The sequence below is a fragment of the Neodiprion virginianus genome, chromosome 6, assembly GCF_021901495.1.
Source record: "Neodiprion virginianus isolate iyNeoVirg1 chromosome 6, iyNeoVirg1.1, whole genome shotgun sequence".
NCBI lineage: Eukaryota > Metazoa > Arthropoda > Insecta > Hymenoptera > Diprionidae > Neodiprion > Neodiprion virginianus.
Window position 1 is genome coordinate 8554112 of NC_060882.1, and position 20093 is coordinate 8574204.

Genomic DNA, 20093 nt, shown 5'->3' on the forward strand with positions numbered 1-20093 from the left:
GTAATTATGCAGCAAGTGTGCCTGTATAATACAGATGGCATTGTTATACTGTTAATACTTGCCGGAATTATGTTGACGTGCTATGACGTGAAAAGTGGGAGAAAAGTGAGAGAGAAAGAAAGAGATGAAAGAACGGAGAGGTTGAATCGGTTCTACTACTATATATATATATACACATATCGATTTGTTTTATTTAATTTTTCTCAATTCTTATGTATATAAATATATATTTAATAACTGCTTTGCGTATACGAACAAAAAAATTTGGGGCAGGGGGGGGGGTGGAGGGCGGGCGGTTTAAAAAAAAAAATAATAAACGTCAATTTCCAACACAAGCCGTGCATCACGCTTTATAATAATAATTATAATTATAATTACTACGACGACGAACGATTCGCCACGTCCCGTAAACAAACGATATACGTAAAGAATAACAACAATCTTGCAAATTATTAATCATCCCACTGGACGACGCGCGTCAAAATGCCACTCTTTTTTATAAACAATATTGACGTTTCCACTTATATTATTTAAATGCCCGTTATATTATACACATTTCCTTTCCCACTCTCAGTCTTGTATTTACAATTATTCTTATCATTATTATTATTATTATTATTATTATTATTACTACTACTACTATTATTATTATTTAATCGTCCACGTATGTATAACGTTGCCTATTATATAATATTTGGTTATGTGTTTGCCTATATTACTAGTTATTATTAATATTATTATCATCAATATTACTATTAAATATTATTATTATTAATATTATATTGGGTCGGAAATGACAAAGAATGTCCCCCCACTGTGCCAGCTAGCCAAAAACGCGACAAAAAACGAGAAACATAAGAAATTCCTCCCTCTCACAATTTGCACACATATACCGTGAAATCGAAATGATGATGTGCTAGTTGAATTATTATTATTATTATTATTATTATATACATACTTACATATAGAAGAAATAATTTTTTTGTACGGTTTGTTATGTTATTATTTTTAAAAGATACAACCCAATTGTTCTTAATTTAAATGTAAATCGTATTTTTTGTTTGTTTTTTAGTTATTTTTTTGTTGTAAAATGCTTTTTAATAATATTTTCAGTTCACATTATACATACCCCCGAGTTTTTGGTGTTTATTTTCTTATTGTATACGAATGCCTTACATTAATGTAATATCCCGAAACACTCCTTTTTTTTCAATTATATCTTATACGCCTGCATAAATGCAGTCTGCGTATAATTTAAAAATCAAAATTGACGAATTGCTCGAATTTTTTTTTATATACAACAATTGCTGAACGTCTATTTGGAGAAATAACTTGCATAAATTTTTGATCATTTTTTAAATGCATATATATATATATATATCTTCTTCGTCTTCTTTGTAATTCTGTCAATTTTTATTCTCAAAGATCAATAATACTTGTCCCCATTCCCTGTTTGCACTCCTTAAGCTTTACACATTCCAAAGTAATTTATTACTCGTAGCGTATTTGTGGTTTTTCTTTGTTGTACATGATTAGAATATTGACAGTATTTTTATATTTTTTGTCATCGAGTTTCTTTGTTATTTTTTTTTTTCTATTCTCTTGTAATATCTAAATGCGTAAATATATCGGTTGTGGCGTCTTTGTTGAAAAAAAAAAACACACACACTTCGCAATATTTCAAAATGCAGATTATTTATAACATGTATATGCAAAAATTTGTTGCTAATTGTCTTCTAGTAATCAGCAAACAAAAGCAGCAACAAAACACGTTTTATTTGTCATTCTACGTGTGTGTAAAAAATACAAATCTTTATCAGATTTCAATTATTGAACATGAAGTCATTACGAATCAGTTCGACAATATCGATAAATGCGTTCTTTCATTCTGCATATAAAACCGCGATGATGTAACAAAATCCCCAAGAGAGCCTATACACCTAGTGTCGTTCAAAGCATAAAACGTTTTGCACACGAAGCGATGCAAAAGTCAAAGAGAAATAAAATGAATGAAACATGCGTCTTTCAGCAGCGGCTTCCATTCGCAATAAATAAACTACCGTAGCATATACCTGTAGTGAAAAAGGTAAGTGAAATACTTGAACGAATATGTATATACATATATATTCATATGTGTATAATATATATATATACATATGTATGTATACCTAACGTAAAAGCGAAGAAAAAGAGGCTTTTCCGTAACGTTATCTGATTTGAAACTCCGGTCTTTTTTCAAATTTCGTAGAAATAAATCAGGTACGCGTTTACATTCACCGCGACTGAAAAAGGAGGGACAATTTTTATATTTTATACACCGATTGCGTTTAATTTCATTCACGGTTATATTAACGTAGATTTATTGCTTTTTCGTATATTTGGATCTTATTTTAAGTATCAGGTGAAAAAATGTCCTTTCAACTGAGCTTTAATAACATAATTTAAAAAAGAACAAAAATATATGGTAGGTATAATACTGAATAGAATTCTGGTGTGATAAAAAAAACAAAACAAAAAAGAAAAGAGAGAGAAAAACTGCCAAGAAAAATATGTCCACGTTCGTCCCATCTTCGGATATTACACACCGTTATATAGGTATACAACACGTGTTACATTTTGAGAGGAAAACGGTTTGCGACAGAGGGACTAAAATCACACGTCGATGTACCTTAACTTCACGTTTGTTATTCCAGGAGGCCGATGAACGGACTTCCTGTCGTTGTAATTCTAAACTCTCACTTTCTATTTTTGTCTTTCGCGTGAGAAAAATATAACGGAAAGAATATCCAGTCCTGAAAAAAATCGGAGAACGTATATTAAAATAAAGAAGAGATTTTATTTTTGAAATTTTACACTAATTTTCAACGTGAATGATTATTCTATTTATTATTGCAATTAAAACGAAACAAACGGTATCAAATTTCACGTTCTTCGATGCAACTTTACCTTCTGAAAAAATTCAACTACCGGTTTAAAATTTAATTTATCAATCCTTTAACTATATAATATCGTACCCAAGTCTGAGGCACGCGTTTCACGATTCGTCCCAGTCGAGATGAGTGATTTGAATAAAACGATCTGTTTTATCCTGTCAAGAAAGGTGTTTGAATATTGAAAAACCGTAATAGAATATTGAACAAATGGGAATATAGTGGTGTGGTTGTAGAAACTCCCCAAGCTTCAGTACGAAAAAAAAATTTGATAGGAAAGAAAAATCAACTCTGATTCACAACTAACCCCTGTGCAACTGTCGGCACGATTAATCGATGCAGTATCAATGAAAGACGCCACTTTATCGATAGTGACGTATTATTATAAACATATACTTAACAGTAAGTAAGTGACATGCGCACGACACGTCGTATATTTCGTTTTATTTCTCATTTTATTAAGTGCTTGTGCATCTCTCTCTCTAGTACGTTAGCTTCGCGATAGAAAGAAACGGAACGACAAAAAAGAAAAAAAAAAAAAAAAAGGAGAGCAAAGAAAGAAAACTACACTCGAAAAATCCATTTCTTCGCTCATTATTATTATTATACCTAATTGACAACACAACGCGCGCTGAGGAATAAAAATTTGATCAAGTCATACCGTTTACATATATACGGTACGTACGGTGTTAATCGACGAAGGGAGAAAATTTTCCTAGACTGAAAAGAGTTGAAGCTGAAAAATTTTTAGAATTAAAAAAAAAAAAAAATGAAATGAAATGAAATGAAATGAAATGAAATCAATAAATGAATCCCCGTTACGCGGATGCCTGTACTATTAATCCGTTGGCCTGTTCGGTCCATCGTCTTTAAACTGGTGTTAGATTACTGTTTAGAAGTTGATAGTGGATAGATAATATATTTTTGTACATTCGCATAAATGGGACGCTTAAGTAATCATTGTAATTATAATATTAAATCGTATTGACGAGACGAAACGAAGGAAAAAGTAAGAGTAAAAGAAAAGGAGAAAAAGAGAGAAAAAAAAAGAAAAAAAAAATTGAAAGTAAAGTTAAGGAATAAAGAAAGGATGGAGGAATGAAAGCAAAACGAAAAACAAGACGTCCGCGATACAACTATTATTATCATTATACCTATTATAAATACACTTATAATTATACATACATATATATATATATATATGTATGTGTGTGTGTGTGTGTGTATGTATGGTATTTGTCGTCGAGGACGCGACGCGCGGCGACTCTGGTAAATTTGAATAATTAAATACACTCTTCCCGGGCCCAACTAATGTTACTTATTATGAAAATCGAATGATAGATTAATTTAACGGTCAATAAATCGGCTAATTATCACCCATGCCACTTTCTGACTACAACATTGCGTATCGATAGTATGTATTGTACGACCATGTATGCGTCATACGTGTGTAGTAATAAAATATTGCATGCCTAGTAAACGTATGTAACATAATATACGATATACAGTATATCGCATTGCGTATATAATTATGTAGTGATGTACCTGTAGATTAGCGTAATGACAAAGTCAACCGCTGATTGTGAACTTGAGCTTGCTAATTTATTATTCACGATGATTTTACTTCTAGCGTGTAATGATTTTCTGCTTTTAACGCGAGTGCGGATCTCGGCTTTACCCGTTGTACGAACAAGTTGAAAATCGGTGAAATCGTTAATATCTCTTTTAAAATTAAGATCGAAGATCGTTTAAAGATATCGTCAATAATGTCACACGCGGTGCAGCGTGATTACCTCGGTACGAAAGATTGTCGGATTCGATAAAATCATGAGCGGTCAACTGTCTCGTCGTTTACACAACCGCAACGATAAATAAATTTATAAACAAACGATTGTTGACCAAGAAAATTGGCGTACCTGTAAGAATGACGTAGGTGGCCGCTGCGCTACTCTTCGGAGTTAATTGAAACGTTCAAAGCTTTCAAATAGAGGTTGAGGATTTTATCCGGACAAAGGAGACAACGAACAAGAATCCTCGTTCCTTTTCAAACCGTCCTCACGGAGAAAGCAAAGAGGAAAAAATAAGAAACGCAGGAAGTGAGAGAGAAAGGTATGAATGGAGGGCGAGAGGGAGAGAGGGAGAGAGGAAAATGATAGAATTTTCTTCTACCAAAGACACACACCTGAGCTTTTGCCATCTCACCCCGATGTGAAGTGAGCTGTAGTAAACAGGGTATTGTAGTGCATCGGCACCGGTTTACAATATTCGAAATTTGCACGTCGAGAAGCAATATCCTTGCGGTTCCTCAACCCAAACAATTCCTCGCGTTCGATATCAAGTTTTCGTTTTTCAAACCCCTCGATATTTCATCTCGGCTCGCTATCAATTTATGTATTTTTCACACAGAGGCTCGCGCAACCTGCCGCAGGCTTTTAATATACTCGGATTGAGATGCGATCCTACGATTCCAGTCGCTCCGTCGAGTTCCAAATTATCGAGAAACGACACGCGGTGGCAGAAGTGAACTTTCTTCTTACGTCGGAAATACGTTCGCGCAATTTGCCAAAAAATTGTTACCTCGCCACGTTCGTATTTTCGACGACGAAAACAAGGATTTCAAACGTAAAAAAAATCGAAGCTGAAACGGATTGTTTTCCAATTCGATCAACCCGTTCGACGCTGCCGAATTACCCGTAATCAAAATTTTGAACAAAGCTGTTGGAAGTGGTCCTTGACCTTTGTTTAGGTAAACGGTAAAATGCACAAAATTTGAAAAATGATCAATGAAGGAGGAGTAAATGAGATTTCACAGTGACAAAGGCACCATCGTACTTACCACCCTACGTATTAGGTACATAGTGTAACACGATTATTATATAACCTATGTAGATAACTCAACTTTTGACATAATTGACCTATTCTTGTAACGCCACATGTAGAATGTAGGTAGGATAGGTTGTAGGCATTAGGCGTTAGCTTAGAATTTAGTACCTATCGGGTCTTAGGATAAGGATAGATTATGTATTACGGTATTATAGTCGCGTCGCTGATCTAAAACTAAATTTCTATATACTTGACTATAAATCCGGGCGCCCATGCATGCGTGATACGTTAATCCTTGCGTTGCTACAACGGTGTAAAACCCAGGGACAAGCCCTTAACGATCGGTTATCGATATTGCGCTGAAATGATTTGATGAAAACATCCCCCTTCGCCCGTTTCGCCACCCGATCCTCACCCCTTGAACCACCAAAGAATCGTGCGATACGACGGCTCGAGTAAACTGATTAAAAAGAAAAAAAAAGAAAATACACGACCAACCAAACAAAAAACACACACACACACACACACAGACACAAATTGAATGCTTTAATTGCCGGTAAGACTGAAAAATCAAAGGTAAATGAAAATAATTCAAAACAAAATAAGAATGAGAAAGAGAAAAACTAAGCTTACGTTGTTGTACGATAAAATCTTATCGCGGTATTATAGATTTGAAGAAAGATAAAGAGAAAGGGAATGAAGAACATCGAGTTTTTGTAATATAAATCTTATCCTTTTCAACAATCAAACAATCGTGGATACTGTATTATTATTATTATTAGACATTTGTAATAAAACGGCCAATTTGTAATGCGTGGTCGAATGCGCAATGCATGCATGCGTAGTTGCGTCTTTAGACACACTGTGTGTGAAATCATAAATATTGTTGAGAAGAAAAAAAGAAAAAAAACCAATTGAGATTAATGATACGGACAAAGGAGCAAACACAAAGAGACAAAGGCAAATGCTAGAATTAGTGCAGATAGTGTGACGAAGCGGAAGAAAGAACAAGATAATATCTTGTAAAAATGAGACATTATGCGACATTGTTGTGTTTATCAACTATGTTAACAATGATAAAAATAACAACAACAACAACAACAATAATAATAATAATAATAACGTTGAGTATCACCATGACGATGAGTTGGTAAAAATTTGTTTGTTCGCGACAAATCGCGAGGAATATATCTTTCTTCTTTGCTAAAAATATCGTGTATATGTAGAATTAAACATTATATGTACATGTATAATTTATACACGTTGTAAATATGATTGATTGCGAAATTGAGTCGCGGTTACGATGTGTTACGTATATGATAGGTATATATGTATAATAATCTTGAGGAGTTATGGATGCATGTTAAGTATAAAGGAAAATGGAAAATCGAAAAAAAAAAAAAAATGAAATATACGATAAGGAGCGGAGAAAAAGAAAAGAAAAGTAACAACAAAACCAACAACGGAAACAAACCGTACTTGATACGATATCGAATAATTGATTTATATGGTGGAGACGTACAGTAATGTTCATTAATGAGTTCCCAGTGGCTCGATATTTTTTTGGAATCAAAACTGAAACGAGTTGAATAAAGGATAGTGAGCCACTGGGAACCCGTTAGTGAGTAATTACTGTGAATACGATAGAGTTTCGATTCGAGGATTAAGGAAATACCCAACAACTGCTTGCATTTACGTGTCAGTGGATTTAACGTAAACACGTTGCATTACATACGCGGATGGGAGAAACGATCATTACGTAAAGGAGAACGAAAACGGACGCGAGCGAGTAGGTTTAAGATAAATAAGAAAAAATAAAAAATAAAAAGAAATAAAAAAATGAAAGAAAAACAAAAAACAAAAAAACAAAAAAAAAAAACGGGGTTTGAGTAAATACCTCGAATATCAGTAATCGTATCGTGAAGTAAACGTAAAATAACATTAATGTAAACTAATGGTCAAAGTTTCCAGTATTCCATGTCTGTATATTGTATTTAATTATTGTGAACGTTTCAAGAGTAACACTTTTAACTTTTAATATTTAGTTAAGTATAATGCATTCAATTATACATATAATGTAATGTACCATACTGTAGGCGTCAAGGGTTTATTGAAAGTAAACGTATAAGTCGAGTGTTTTTTGTCGGCCATTTTGTCGAGCCACCCACCCGCCATCTTGTTATTACATTATAAGCGTAACTACTTAACGATTGATTGATTGATTGATTGATTGATTGATTGATTAAATGTCTAGTCATGGCCTCTTGAATCTTTGCTATTTCGTATATATCACGTCTATAATATAAATGCATAGTTATACATATATAATATATATTTATAACGATATGATATAAACACGTAATAATGATAACAATATTGAATAATAATAATAATAAATACCAATAATAATTGATAAAGCTAATGATGAAGATTATCGTAAAATAATTATTATACTCTGCATAATCTACTCATATCTATAAATTATTATTATTATTATCACATATTAATGAGGATAATTAATATTTTAGGGGTTATTAAAAGTCGAAGTGGCTGGGAAACGAAAAAAAAGCGTTGTTTGACAAGTTTTACATATTTAGAAGTTGCGAGTTTATATAAGTCAGATCCCAATAATTATCCTTGTGAGGTCGGATTGTCATATATGTATTTTTTTAAATTTTGAAACTAAATAAATAAACCTGGGAACAGAAATATTTGTAGGTATATATTATATATTTACCATACGTGTATGTAATAAATATTATGACTATTGCCACTGTTTTACTGTAATAATAATAATAATAATAATAATGTGAATAATAATATTAATATTAATAATCAATTAATTTATTAATAACAATAAAAATACCAATAACATGCTGATCTAAAAACTCAAACTGGAAAGGATAATATGATAAAGTAAGAAGCGAAACAAACAAAAAAAAAATGAATGCAAATCGATAATAATTACATCAAAAAGTTGACCCCGAATATTTCAGGATAATTTGAAAAATTTTCAATCTAACATAATGCTTATTACACGAAACTTCGGCGCATTACAGTAGCGTCCATGATATGTAATTACAATTTCAATATTAATTATTCGTACCTGTGTACGAAAAAGTCAATCAGTTTCAAATTGCATAAAAATGCAATAATTGAAACAATGAAATTGGAGGACAAGAAAGAAAAGAGAAAAAAAATGGGAAACAACGTTGCCGCAAACGCGACAAATTACGCCGATCGCTATCGCACTAACAATAAAATATCCCACGATGTAGGCAACTCTGCATACGCAGGAGTAAAAAGTTGTGTGATGTGTAAATATGACGGGGCTGTGAAACAGTCGCCGATTACGTTTCAATCTCACAGCCCCGGTCTAATTATTTATATCGATGAAGCCGCAGTGAATGCGCGGAATTAATTAAACAACTTACGCGGCCGTGAAATAATATTTAAATCAAAAATTCATTTGAAAATTCAATCGAGTAGGTCACACGAGCAAAATTTCTTCCAACGCATACATAATGCAAGATCGAAAATATCACAGATTATACCGTCGGAGTTTTATCATACGAATGAAATGCAGGGGATAAGGAGAAAATGGAGAGATGTGAGAAAGTGAAAGAAAAAAAAAAAACGAATTGTATGAACGAACGAGTTGCGAAAAGTATATAAGTATATTCATGTCAATTAACCTAGGGAACATCAAAATAAAATTTAAAAAAAAAAAAAAAAAACCGTAACTTTGAAAACTGAAACATTTGTGAGAATATAAACGCGGGGTTCAAACGATCATTATATAGTTTACACTCGTGATTTATGTAATTCTAAGAGAAAAAGGAACAAGAAAATACGAAACTTGATAGGAGGAAGAAAACGAGAAGGCAGAAGAAGAAAAAAAAATGAGAAGGAACGACTAGAGCTAAGAGAAAGAGGGTGAAAAAGAAAATCCGAACGAAACGTGTAAAGAGAGGAAGAGATTAAAAAAAAAAAAAAAAACTACTTTTCATAGCCACATGCCAGTTTTCTACTTGTAGACTTTTACCTACCCACTTGAAGCTGAAACTAACGTATAATAATATTAACAAGAATAATGATAGTACATTAATCATTAATAATAACAATAATGATAATAATAACAATATCGGTGATTAGGTGAACTTGAGAACAATTACGACAACACCGTAGTTCTAGCTAGGTGTGTTTATTCCAATTATAATAATTAGTATCTCGGCGGGGCATGAATTTACCATCATACACATGTATATATATATATATACACACATACATATGTGTGTGTACGTGTGTATATAATAATAATAATAATAATAATAATAATAATAATAATAATAATAATAATTGTTAGTCGTTAGTGAACCGTATGGGTATATGTTTATTATACATAACATACGATGTATCGTACGTACGTGAGAGCTATAATCTTATACCTATTCCTACATCATACACAAAGAAAGTGACGAGCGCGTTAGAAATTGAAACGCGGATTTCGGTTATACGTTACATACTGCTCGCAGTAGGCTGTATCTTACCGTCGTTTTATTCCAGTTTTTATAATAACCGCGACGAAGCAAATAGGCGTTTTTTCAAACTTGGTATACACACGTAAGTACGTGAACGTAAAGCGAATTTCGACACGGAAAGGATTTTGAAATTGACCACTGCGTGATAACGCGGCGTATAATAAACTGAGAATTGTATAATGGTGAAATACAGTGTAATGTAATTCATGTGTTTTGGCCTACGTATATATAGGTGTGTGTATATATATATATATATACACACACGCGCACATATATACGAATGCGACCAGCTCTTTATACTTACCTATAATAAGGTTGAATCGCTTGCACATATTGTTAGAGAAGGACGAGACGATGGGAAAAGTTTTAGCTCGACAACACTGATTGAGATGAAGAAAGGGTTAAAGGAGAAAGGAGCATGAGAAGGAAAAGAAGAGGGAAGCGGGAGACGAAAAAATTAGGGCTGCGTATTAAGGACAATGGAAATATTTTAAATTTAAGAATAGAATTGTTGATCGGTGAACAGGAAATTGCAATATAGTTTCTTGCGGCCATATTATACGATTTCAACATTAATCTGTATAATAATCAACTGATAATATTGCGATAATATTAGTTATTGATATATATATATACATAAATCTATATATATATATATATATATATATATATGAGATATGATATACTGTATGATAATAATAATAATTATTATTATTGAATGTATTTGTCAAATGTTTGTATTTTTTAATTAACTGCATTTTGCTCATGTTAGATGATTGAATTGAATTGACGGTAATTCGTGTTGTTGAATTGAGTATTGAAAAAGTAACGAGAAAAAAAAAATGTAAAAAAAATAAAAAAACGTACTATCAATTAATTACGTATTTGGAATTGTCGAGATTTCCTCTGCAATCGATTATTAAACGTTCAATGATTCGTTTCGTTTGTATAAAAAAAAAAAAAAAAAAAAAAAAAAAGAAACCGAAGGTACCTAAACAAAAAAGAAAAAAATAAGTGAAAAACCCAATATCTTGCCCAAAACGCCCAACCCTGTGTAATATTATAGAACGAACTGTGATGTTTGAAATTACGTTTTCCCGAAATTGAGCAAAAAGAAAGAAGTAGAAAAAAAACGGATCGATGAACATCATACGAGTTCAAAAATTTTTTCGAATACACATTTTCAAAACATATATTTTATTTGACGAGAAAGATCTGATAAAAAATCTGTTCACTTATGTTCCTTCGAGAAGTAAAAAAAAAATTAAGAGTCCTCGAAATCCACAAAAGAAAAGCTGATATTCCTGTAAGAAAATGTGGAAATTGAATAGTTCGTAAGACAAAAAGTTATAGATATGATACATGGCGGTAAAAAATTAAAAAAAATAAAAAATACATGAAACAAAAAACGAAAATAGAGTGAAAACGTACCGATAAGTGAACGTTTCAGATTCATTCGATAAATTCAAGATACCGAAAGATGAAATACTTTTAATCCATGCACGCAAATGTTAAAGATAAATTTCAAAGTAAAAACAAAATACGCATTGAAGTTGAAATATAAATAAAAACCTGCAACCATAAAACACTTATTATTATACAGAATTCACTTACTAATGTCAGAACCAAAGTTAGAAGAAAAAACAAGAAAAAAAAAACAAAAAAAACGAAAGAATCGCTAATAAAGTAAATGAAAAATTAGATATATTCAAAGAGAACAAACAAATTATGAAATATTTGAGATGTTTATTGATGCAATGTTGTTAAGTCTAGTCTTCTGCGCAGACGTCGTATTTAACCGTCTTAACTCATACATACATACGTACATATAATATTATAATAGAAGCTATATTACCGCACGCACTAAAACTGTAATATTAAAATTCATATGCGAGATAAAAGATACCTACTGCATAACGATAAATATTATCATACTCAAATGAATGACTCAAAACTAATTAGCATTACGATAACGGTATACAAATAATAATAATAATAATAATAACAATAATACTAATGATTAATTAATAATATTGATTACTAATCATTTAATATCGTAACATGTGAATGTGTTAGCTAGGTCTCCTTGAAATGAACTGTAACTGAACACCAAATGCTGTAACGTATTCCTTGTAACAATTTAACAATTTATATTAATTAAATTCCGTAATACTATATAAAGATATATATTATACCTATCACTTGTAACGCGATTATAAATTGACCTTACTACACGCACATACCTGCATGAGTAAATACACATATTTGGGAAATCAGTGAAATAAACAATTATTATACACATTCTTCGTTCATAGGTATTAATTACGATTCGAATAATCGATCACACTTGAAACAATTGCAGATATCAATTAAGATCCGTAGCTAATGTTACGCTCGTATATAAAATAAATATCTGGAACACCGATTGATTACCTGACTTAGATCGGTCCTGAACAAAATTTGAATCAACCCACGAACCGTTCGAAACTTATTGATTAATACAATATTATCGCAGAGTTTTTGGAAAATTTCGACAGTTTTTTAAAGTATTAATATCGTTTATAAATATTTTTACAACAGTCCCTGGAAAACTGATCGCACGTCGATGATTTCTTTTTTCTTTTCATTCTAGCTCTTTCGCCGTCGTAAAATTTCAAGTCTCGTAGTACACACGAATGAATTTGACTTGTCGTATAAAATTCCTGCCGAAAACATGACGACATTATTGCGTCGTTGTATGAACCGTAAAAAGATTTAATAATAATAATAATAATAATAATATGAAAATATATATTCGCATTTACTGTAATTATGTATATATATTACCTATACACGCATATGTTACGCATATAATATATTTGCCAATTTTTCTATTTAACCGCAAAAACACGATTTATATTAATTTATCGCAGTATTATTACATTATACCTAATCATTATGCATATAAATGCGCGTCCATAAATTGAATGAAATACATATAATTGCGGGTATGTACATTTAATTTTATATGCATAACGATTGTCAAGGCGAAAGGATGAAACTTTTTATAGATAAGTTGTACACTTGAACCTATTAGATTCGTTGATAATTTTTACCCTAAATTTAGTCCGACTCCGTCGATGTCTGTATACCACCCACCCTATTATCGAAATCAGTGTAACTTTTTAATGTTCATCGTGATACGAATTACGATGATTAACATCGTATTTTTCAGCGCTTTTGCAATGTTCGTAAAGTTACGTATATGTACGTAATATGTAGGTACATGGAATGGCCTGATAGTTTTTGAACGACTGAAATTTCGCTACTTGTTGCATTTGTATTTGTTTTTTAATTTATTTATTTATTTCTTTTTTCCCCACGTTTTTCACAAAGCAACAATTCATCGATACAACATCACTCTGCGTTGTGCTTTTTGATTTATCGTTCGTGTTACGGTTATCGAGTAATATTTTCACATTTCATAACGACGATGAACGTTTTTGCAACGCCGGAAGAAATTCCAAACGAAAGCTGTATAATCACTGAAATATATACGGTTGAGGGATGGAAATAATCGCTATAAAAATTTTGCCGGGAATTTCCGGTTTTTATCTGACCCTCCTTGAAATATTTAAACAAAGGATGAAAGTATTATTTCTGCGCAGAATTTTTAAAGAATCGTTCTACGGTCGGATACTTATTTCCGGTGAATTTATTTACGCTCGGAAAATATTCCGGTTTCAATAACGAAAGAAACTAATAAAAATTACGTTTTTACGTAACGTAATGTCGAGGTATTGAGAAAGCTAACAACAAGGTTTAAAGATGTAATAAATATTATTTCATTAGCTTTACATAAAAAAATTTCCTTGTTAATATTTTTTCCGGCCATTCATCGGGAATTTCAACTCGTTATCTGACAAATTATAAATCAATGCACAACGTGATGTGAAAATTATACAATCGTCGCGCGAGGTTTTACCATATGATAATGCAGTTGCGTCGGTATAATTTGTTTGAAATTGAACTGAATTATTTGGCGATTGACAGGAAAACAGAAAAAAAACTACGATCGTGCACAAACTATCCACATATATGCTTGTAATTGTAATTGAAGACACACGCATAATGTAAAATAATATACTCGTAACATGATTATTGATATAGGCGTAAAAATAATCGTATAATAGCATATTGAATAACATTACGGCATGACGATAACACGATGATAGGTGATAAGCGAACGACGATGAGATAAGGTAATCCTATATTTATCATATAGGAATGTTTTTGTTAATTTGTTATCGAAAGAGCCCCCCCGAATCCTTGGGCTCTTGGTATGATAATTTTATTTTTTCTATAACGCATAATAATATTATTAATAATAGTAATAATAATAATAATAATAATAATATATATGAAGTTATACATGCATACCTTATATTACCGTTTATAACCGGCCGAGGCGCGACCCTAAACGACGAGGTGCGAAATTGAAATACACGCGATGTATATTCGCGGTCTTGAAAGAAACGATTACGTCGAGTTTTAAATTATTTACCGTCGAGCGTGTTTCATGGGTATATAAAATTAATAGCGTGTATATATACGGCTATTTATTCGGTAGTGTTTCTATAAGTTAATCGTGAATCATCTCATCGTACGAAAATAAACCGGTGTGTATTGTTCGTTTAAATAATATGCGGAATAGCGATAGATTTTAAGATATTCCGTGAACGGTATCTCTGAACTCATTGTTTTAACTGTTGACTCACCGTTTCACTTGAGTTTCGTGTATACGTTAAAATTGAATTAGGTAATATCGTATTTTGTCTTCTCGGTAGATTAGGCGGCAGAATTATACAGTTATTGAAAAATAATTTTGCCGCAAGCAAGTGTGTAGCTTAGCAATAGTGAACGTAGCGCATAGTGAAAAATCCGGATAAATCCGGTTCGTGGATAAAGTGATGTATTTACGAAGCTTGGCTAGATTGATAGTGAAGTAAAAAAAAAAAAAAGAAATAAAAAAAAAAAAATAATCTCCTCCGTAAAACTTTGTATCGATACTGTGTAACTCGCAGCTTCTCTCTATCTCGTGTAATCGTAATTCGAAGCGATAAATTTATTTCCGCAAGCTTTCATGATCATATCGTTGTCGAGATGCTTGCAATTGTGTTTTATGCAAAAACAATTCGTCCGAGTTCGATGAATTGTTGGAAAACATTTCATTTTACATCGAAATTGCCAAACCGAATTTGGATATTTCAAATACTGGTTAGAAAAAAAAAAAAAAAGAAAAAAAAAACAAAGCTTTGCAGACTCGACGGGGACCAGCTTTTAAATTATCCATATTATTGGGGTATAACGTTGATACTTATTATGCTATAATGTCGGAATGAAGAATTTTCATTGCGGTGAACGAACCCTGATCGCTAAAAATCGCTTTCAAATATACGAAATACGAGATAGAAATTCCATTGCTTATAACTACGTTTAACATAATATATGATATATATATATATAGAATACGCATTATTCTATTATTACACGATGCGTTACATATTGCATATTCTTTTCAGCAGTGAAAGAGATAGACGGAAAAAAAACAAAAAACCAAAAAAAAAAAAAAAACCAAACGAAAAAACACTTTTTAAACGTCTCACCTTATGATAAATTATTCTACCGCCCCTCTAAGACTGAACTGTTTTTTCTTAAATTTAATATCGATACCTCGTGTATAATGAACAAACCGTGTATTATATTTAATCACTTTTTTGTACACACTTTTCGATCCCACACGATTTACGAACGCGCCGCGTATCAGCGGTGAAAGGCTTGATCAGTTATTTGAAAAACACTCCGAAGAGCCTGAATGGGCCAATGGCCGTAATAACGATTCCACGCAAAATCGCGATTGTCGTTCACGTACGTGTTCGCAACTTATCGGCCGTCAGCCGAACTCCGATTTGTGCGAACGTGAACGGAAAACTTGAATGAAAGAAAAAACAAAAAAACTAAAAACAATTTCTTGAATTCTGCAACATTGAACTCTTGAATGCAAATTTTACCCAGACTTTGGAAATCACACGCGATTAACCTTCAATTTGTATGTTAACTATGTAATATTATACTGTAATATCCAGTGATGTGTATATTTAAAATGAACAAAAATAATAAAGTTGAAATTAATATGTAAGTATCGATTAATGTTCATAATACGTCTGAAACCGGCGTAAAGACCTCGGTTCAAAACAATCACATATATGTTGACGCACCAATTACATATTGACGAATGATCGAAAATGAATAAAAAATAGACGAAAAATCCAAAAAAAAAAGATAAGTTATGACAATTATAATAATAATAATAATAATAATAATAATAATAATAATAATAATAATAATAATAATAATAATAATCGAAAAAGGACAAAGAAAATCCTTAAAATCTGTTATCCACGTTTTTATCAAGTTGAAAATAAATCGAAGCGTTGAAAAATCCAATGGGGAAAAAAAACATGCCAGAAGAGTTGATTTTTGTATCGTGTAAGGAAAAAAAAATTAATATTAGTCATATTCGTAATAACATTAATAACAGTAACAATGATAAAGATAACAATAATAGTTATAATCCTTCTACCTTTGTAATCGTAATAATAACGATCATGAACATGTATCGTGTAAGATTGATTGATCGAATAATAATAATAATAACAATAATAATAAGAATAAGAATAATAAGAATAATAAGAATAACAATAACAACAACAACAACAACAATAACAATAATAACGATAACAATAATAATTATAATAATATAAAGTGTTGCGTAGATGTTAAGAAGATCGTAATTAATAGTTATGGAACGGGGAAAAAAAAATCGACAAAATGACAAATACTTTGAAGATTGCACCCTCGCACACATAGCTCTGAAAAAATTGCTGTCCCGCACGCGTTTCGTCCCTTATGAAATACCCGTATAACCGCTGTATAGAAACTCTAGTGCAAAAATTTTTGTCCTTAAAATAGTCAGCGTGTCCAAGGATGAAAAAAAAAACCGAAAAAAAAACAATTACGGGCGAAAAAAAATTTGAACAAGTTTCCATGAACAATAAATTTACTGGTTAAGGGACCGAACTGTTTTTGTATGAGAAGTAGAACAGAATTGAGAGGAGCGCAGACAGAAAGAAAAAACCTTTGAAAAGGTTGTAATATTTTATTCATGGACAATTTAGCTGTACCAATTTATTTTTTCTTCCTTTCCTGGGAGAGCAGCATTTAAAAATCGAATCTAAAGTCGGATCGTCGAAAAGAAAAGGAGAAACTTGAAATACATACATACATACAATACGAGATGTATATATATAATATATATATATACACATATAAACGAGTACATAAATAAATAAATGAACATTCCGCGATACATTACATGTTACTAATCCAATTATTATGATTAGCAAATTACTATATGAGTATACATGTATATATAAATATATATATATGCATGTATATGTATACATACCAACAATTAACTTATTCTAGCTCTATTCTATCTCTATATTCTTCTACTACTGATTATATTTTTCTATTATATTTGTACGTTGACTTATACTTACTATCTATACAATTACATTCTAACGAACTATGATAAATATTGCGCGCTTGATATTCAAACACGAGGTGAAACAAAAAGAAAAATAAGAATAAAATAATAAGTATAGGTGAAAAGAAAACCGATTAAATAATGATAGAACAGAAGGCAAACAAAGAAAACCAAACACGATAACTCGTGACGAGTAAAGTGATGACGATTTGATATAGATTTGAAAAATTGAGGTTTATTAATTAGGGTTTCGTTACGTTTCAAGATTTACGTTGTGTTGTGCATTTTAATCTCTATATTCTCTACTACCATGTAACACGTAACCTGTCTTTCTATGTACGAATTGTATACATATACACGTACACGTACACACGTTCCTATATGTATACAATTAATATGAATATTATAATTATACGTACAGAATTATTCCAATATACAATCAATGTATTCTTTAAGTATTTATATTATATTTATAATACTGTATCATGCACAAATTAATAACGAATTTACCAGGCCGTTTAGAGCTGGAAACTGGTTTCAACGATAAAATCATTTATTAATTAGACGTTAGATATTATATTTATTTGTTTCAACGGTGTCTGTTTTTTTTCAGATAATAATAATGATGATAATAAAAATCAGAAAAATCATTGGGAAATCAATACGAAAAATTGTGACAATTGAATCCGTTTTCAGCATTGACGCACCAATTTAGCGGAACAGGAAGAGAGCTAAAAAAAAAAAAAAAACAAAGATAGAAAAGAACAAACGTTTGTAAATATATTGACAGTGATTATACGTGTTATACACGAGTAACAATAGTCCATCAGTCGTATGATAATGAGTAATAATAACAATATCATTTGCACATTCGTGCACTGAACAGAAGATATTAAAAATAACAATAATGATAAAATGAAACGAAGCTGTAGACTTTGTGATATACTACATTTATCTAATTGGTCCAAAAATTGCACCGAATGGCTGAATCCACTTCCTTTCCTCCACGTTTACTTCCGCCTTTCTTCCGTGCGATACAGATTATCAATCAAAACCATTCCATATTCAAACTTTCAACAATCGCACGTCTCACTCTTCGTCCAACCTTTTCTCAAAACACATGTCCGGACCTTACATTCAATTCCATTCACCAAACGATCTTCAAATCCACTTTCTTAACCAAACTACATTTCGACGAACATTGATTATTAATCAATATCCTACCAACAACCCTTCAGGTGTTTTTTTAATTACTTTAAGCTGGAAAAAACCAATGGTCTCTTCATTTATTTTTATCAGCTATGCTTACCGCACGATCTGTTGAAAACCCAAAGCCGTGTTTCTACCCTCATCGCGATAATCGATTCCGTCATCATATAATTTCAAGATTGATAGATTCGAAATTTTTACATTACTTATTCCATGTAGTACGAAGTAACGACGTGGAAATAAAGAAAAACAGGGGGAAATACGCAGGGAAACGGTTGTGTACAGAGGAATGGTAGGAACAAAGAAGATAAAGATAATATACGATAAGCCAACGTATTACACGTAATATGTGTCACATGAGTTGAACGAATATCGTATATATATATATATATATATATATATATATATAAGTACATAAGCTGCAGTCACCACGATTGTCTAATTATACATTCATACATATAACACTGACACTAATTGTACAACTAAGGCGAGGAAAAGATGTGACAAGCTGAGTAATACGCAAAAAAGTAATGAAAAAAACAAAAAAACATAGGATGTAAATGGTTAAGCAGGTCCTTAGGGATAGGGAGTTGGGTGTGTGTTAGTACTGAAATCAATATGTTACGTATATAAGATTTATTGAATAATATAAGTTTAAACGTTTGTTTATACTTAAACAGGCGCGAACGAGTTGCTATATGAATAATGATGTGACGATGTAAGAGAACGAGATGTTTTTAAGAAATTCAATTTATACTTAGGTATTTACGTAAGTAATTCTTGGTATGCCAACGCGCAAGAAAAATCATACTTCGCATCGTGCAAAATTCTGAAATCCGTTGGACTTTATTTTTCATGACAAAGGAAGAGAGAGAGAGAGAGAGAAAAAAAAACAGGAATTTATGAATTGCTTCTATACCTACTGCTGAAATATTAATAATTTGTTTATCCAGCTCTGTGTATAACGTGTACTCTCCCATCTCGTAATTAAATTAGGGCGAC

The 20093-nt window shown here is 31.6% G+C and overlaps 1 long non-coding RNA gene across 1 annotated transcript; it reads left to right on the forward strand.

The window, feature by feature from the left end:
- Window positions 1-1682: 1682 nt before the first annotated feature.
- On the forward strand, window positions 1683-18724 carry LOC124306754 (uncharacterized). Its single transcript, XR_006908675.1, has 2 exons — window positions 1683-4133; window positions 10527-18724. It is a non-coding gene; the product is annotated as an uncharacterized LOC124306754 (long non-coding RNA).
- Window positions 18725-20093: the final 1369 nt, after the last annotated feature.